This window comes from Schistocerca serialis, chromosome 4, assembly GCF_023864345.2.
Source record: "Schistocerca serialis cubense isolate TAMUIC-IGC-003099 chromosome 4, iqSchSeri2.2, whole genome shotgun sequence".
NCBI lineage: Eukaryota > Metazoa > Arthropoda > Insecta > Orthoptera > Acrididae > Schistocerca > Schistocerca serialis.
In genome coordinates, this window is record NC_064641.1 from 302434510 (window position 1) to 302439530 (window position 5021).

Sequence of the window (5021 nt, forward strand, 5' to 3'; positions counted from 1 at the left end):
ACCGGTCCTGGTAGGGTACGCAAGTGGCAAGAACAACGTCAGTCGTCGAATGATCACTGTGAAGGACAAGGAGATGCCACCTAGTGGTGTGAGTCAGCAGTGTCAGAGTTTGGGAAGGACCTTACTGTGCGTCTCCAGCTGGCCGGCTTGCCAGAGCATGCTGCATCCAGATGTACGGGGGTTTTCGATGTGAGACGGCCATGTTGGAGTGCTGCCGTGGCCGGGAACGTGGACTGCGTGTCTGAAGCCACGGCGGTGGGTGCTGACAGAAGTAGCGAACACTAGCGGCACGTTAACTACAAACTTGAGAGCAGCACTCCAAGTGGGAAAAACAGACATGTCGGAGCTAACAGAGGCTGGTCACGAGTCCCAGCGATCTGAAAAGAACTAACTCCCTCTGAGTACAAAAACATTGGTTCTTAAAGAAACGTGGTGGCGCACTATTTCTCGCTTCCTACAATCGACCCATCAATCCACCGGCACTTAACAAGCTTCTGTCAACCAGGCGAGTCGCTCTCCACCTCCAGGGCGCCTCTGGCCAACCACATTTAGATTTCTCCTTTAGTCCTACTCGGTAGGTAGGGATGCTTCTCGATTTTAGTTAACAGATTCAAAGATTGGTATCAACAGCGTTCAGCTGAGAGCTAAACGTCACTGCCACTCCTATTATGGCCAGCAGCAACAGTGCAACAGTGTTTTACGTCACTTGGCCCCGCCCTCTGTCCTTTTGTAAGAGGGGGCTGCTGTAGTAGCCCTCTAAGCTGTTGCAGTTCTCAGGAGCAAGTATGAAGCTTGTTGCCTCTGCTAAGACGTGCCTTTTTGTAGCCGTCTTCTACTGTGACACCTTACAATAGCGTCTACGCGGTGGATGGAGTTCCTAGTTTATTCTCTCCCGTGGGACAGCTGGCCAGAGCGTCTGCAGTTTGCATGGCCTTGGTGTTACTCGTTAGCTCCGGTAACCTAAACGCTACAAGCTTTACCTGATCTCTGCAGTTTTGCATGGCCTTGGTGTTACTAATTAGCTCCGGTAACCTAAACGCTACAAGCTTTACCTGATCTCTGCATTGCGTCTCTGATTTCCTTGATAGCTCCCAACAGCCTTAGGCGTAACAACGATTTAATGACTAGTACGTTGTTACGTACTAGTCATTATGTCGTCAATATACGACATGCGGATGAATGGCAATACATTGTACTTATATGGATATGGTGTCCATATCCAACACACTCATTACTCGTGGAAGACATTCTTACCAAGTCCCGTACTGCCAGAACTATATACATGTCCGGAAGAACAGGCACCATTGATGACCTGCAGCCGTCTAGAACGTAATTAGAATTATATATTAATACCTTCAGCTGCTAACGGGCGTTGATATATATCAACGGGGACAGGTGAAAATGTGTGCCCTGACCGGGACTCGAACCCGGGATCTCCTGCTTAAATGGCAGACGCTCTATTCATTTGAGCCACCAAGGGCACAGAGGACAGTGCGACTGCAGGGACTATCTCGCGCACGCCTCCCGCCAGACCCACATTCTCACCTTATACGTCCACACACTACATTCGTAGTGTCCCTACCCAACACACTCATTACTCGTGGAAGACATTCTTACTTAGTCCCGTAAGAGTTCGGGGAATATGTGTGCATCCGTACGGAAGAAGGAGGTCATGGCCGGTATTGCCAGAACTATATACTTATATGGATATGGTGTCTGTTCTTTCGGACATGTCCGAAAGAACAGACACCATTGATGACCTGCAGCCGTCTAGAACGAAATTAGAATTACATATTAATACCTTCAGGAGATCCCGGGTTCGAGTCCCGGTCGGGGCACACATTTTCACCTGTCCCCGTTAATATATATCAACGCCCGTCAGCAGCTGAAGGTATTAATATACATTTCTTATTTCGGCAGTACATTTTGTTCAGATATGAATTGTCGTTATGCACAACCAAGAATGACCACAGCTGGCGAGTATGGCGACGACCTTGGGAAAAGACCCATTCTTCCAATGTTTTGGAGAGTCACGGTCGTGATACCCTGGCGTCATGGTGTGGGCAGCCATCGAGTATGACTTCAGGTCACGACTCGCAGGGACTCAGGAACGTCTGGCAGGACAACGGCACGTCACGGACACCCTGCATCCTCGCTTGTCACCTCTCAGGCGACTGTGTTGTGGCTCGTCCAAACGTGGTACATCTCTCTATGGACTGTCTGCATTATGTTGAGATACTAACACGACCAGCAAGATCCTCAGGTGTTTCTGGTGCATGCATACAAGGCAGAAGGCGTGGAGCGTGATACTGCCAAGTGGTTTGTAAATTTGACTCGATTTTATAATCACTGAAATAACTTCATCGTGTATCCTCCCAACCCCGGCAGCTTCATTGCGTTTTCTCCTCCATTTCTGGGTCCTTCAATTGCTTGTGAGGCAGTGTATATCACTGTACAAAATACGGCGAACGAAAGGTTATCTACAGCTTGCAGACAAACCACATATGAAAGGAAAGCAATAACAGAGACGGGAACCCAAATGAAGCCATTCGTTGACGATTAGAGCTTTTAGTGATACCAAATTGTAGGGATGTTGATTGTTATGTTCCACCCGCTATTCCAAACAGTCCAAGACACTTTCTACGACATTATGATGAGATGATTCAACAGACCAGTGGCTAAGTGTTCGTAAAACTAGGTATGTAAGCGCGCAAACCTGTGAACACTACTGTTGTAGGATTCTGAGTCGAGAGTATTCACAGAATACTCATCACGAAGATGCAGGAGAAACGGTGACTCTTGGTCACCGAGAATGTAGAAATAAATATCTTTCGTTCATGTTCACTGTAATCTGAATTAATGGGTCCAAGTTACTGTACGAAAGACAGTCCTAAAACGATCTGAAAATTAATATTTAAACTCCACATTGGGCCTTCGGTGAACACAACACACCTCCAGTTTCTGTGATGTTCGGTGTGTAGCTTTACGTGCCGCTGTGAGCAATGGTCTTCCGTGTGTTACTCGACTTCAAACGTCCATTGGACGCAGTTCGTTTCAGAATGTTCGATCGGAAACTTGTTGAGATATGCATTCACTGTCGTCGATTTTGAAAGCGACTGTCATTGACGAATTGTGACACTCGTTTCCGGTTATGATCTTTCCATGACCAATCTTCTTAAGCCATATTACATGGCTAGGAGTGGTACACCGCTATTGTAGACATGTTCGCATTGGTACATCACGAAATCTAGGAACTTCATTCGCGGTCAGGCCCCTGACTTGCAAAGACAACTCCCTTCTACTCTTCCCTGACGTCTCCACTTCGATATACCTTGACGTGTTGAAAAACGTACAATGGTCTAGCACACGCTACTACCATGATTTAAGTCTGCGGTGGAAGGTCACATGCCTGTCGGATACATCCTACAGCACTCCAAAGCGACCACTCTGCTCTTTCAAGGGGTGGCTAATATTTTATCCCAGTGGGGTTACGTTTGTTAAGGGCACTCAGGAAGATATAAAGGATTCATATTTGGAATCGATGGCTTTACACACAAATGGTCTGAATCATACTTAACAAACAGAATACAGAAGTTGTGCTTCATAATTCAACCAATGGTACAGGGGTACAAAATTTTTGTGACTGGGAAGAAATCACAACGGTAGTCCTACAGAGTTCAATTTAGGGCCCACTCCTATTCCTTATATATGTGAGTGACCTACCACTTAACGTTCAACAAGCAGAATTGACACGTTTTGCAGGCGATACTAGTGTTATAATAAATCCCATTACAGAGAGAGAGCAGCAGAAAAGATGATGAATGATATTTTCCAAATAATTATGAAGTAGTTCTCAGAAAATGGACTCTCCTGAAATTTTCAAAAAACACGCTATATCTAGTTCTGAACAACAAATGGAGTCCTATTAGCAACTGATGCAACGCATGAGCAGGAGTCAGCAAACAGTGTATAATGCTCCAAATTATTTGGTGTACTTACTGATCAAAACTTGAGCAGGAAGAAGCATATTACTGAGCTTTTCAAACAATTAAGATCAGCTACATTTCCTCTTCGTATAATTACTAGTCTTGGAAACATATGAATCACCTCTCACATATTCGTATATTTCGACTCACTAATCTCTTATGGGATAATTTTAGGGGTAACTCTTCACTTAAAACGAAAGTACTGATTGCACGAAACCGAATAATATGTGGTGTTAAAGCGCGATCGACATGTAGGTACCTCTTCAAGGAGTTTGGTATTTTAAGTGCAAACCGCGCGGAGTGGCCGCGCGATTTAGGGCGCCATGCCACGGATTGCGCGGCCTCTCCCGCCGGAGGTTCGAGTCCTCCCTCGGGCATGGGTGTGTGTGTTGTTCTTAGCATAAGTTAGTTTAAGGTAGTTTAAGTAGCGAGTAAGTCAAGGGACCGATGACCTCAGCAGTTTGGTCCCTTAGGAATTCACACACATTTGAACTTTTTTTTTTAAGTGTAACGTCACAATACACATATTGGCTCGTAAGATTCTTCATAAATAACCCATTACAGTTTGAGAAGAACAATGATATTGATACCTAGAACACTAGAGGAAAAATGAGCTTTATTACCCATTATTAAAGCCGCCAATGACTCGGAAAGGAGTTCAATATGCAACGACAATTTTTTGTCGTTATTTGCCCATCAACATAAAACGTCTGACAGATAGCAAAAGAAGTTTTAAATCTAACCTAAAACCATTCTGCTGTTCCATGGCCGAATTTGCATGTGAAAGCTGGTAGCCCGTAAAAAAATACTAGGAACCGAGCTATTAAGTGTAGTTGGATGAGTAAGACTATAGAAAACAACATGTTCATTAATGTCAACACTAATCATGCATACATATCGTGTATACTGACTCGTTCCACATCATTTCGATAAAAGAAACGTTCAAATTATCTATGGAACATGGAGCTAACTAAGTAACCGGCTAATTTGAGGCTTGTGAGTTGGTGAAGCACGATTTATATGTTCATGTTCTTT

General features: G+C 44.7%; 1 non-coding gene across 1 annotated transcript; it reads right to left on the minus strand.

The window, feature by feature from the left end:
- Positions 1-1406: 1406 nt before the first annotated feature.
- On the minus strand, positions 1407-1481 carry Trnak-uuu (transfer RNA lysine (anticodon UUU)). The gene has a single exon. It is a non-coding gene; the product is annotated as a tRNA-Lys (tRNA).
- Positions 1482-5021: the final 3540 nt, after the last annotated feature.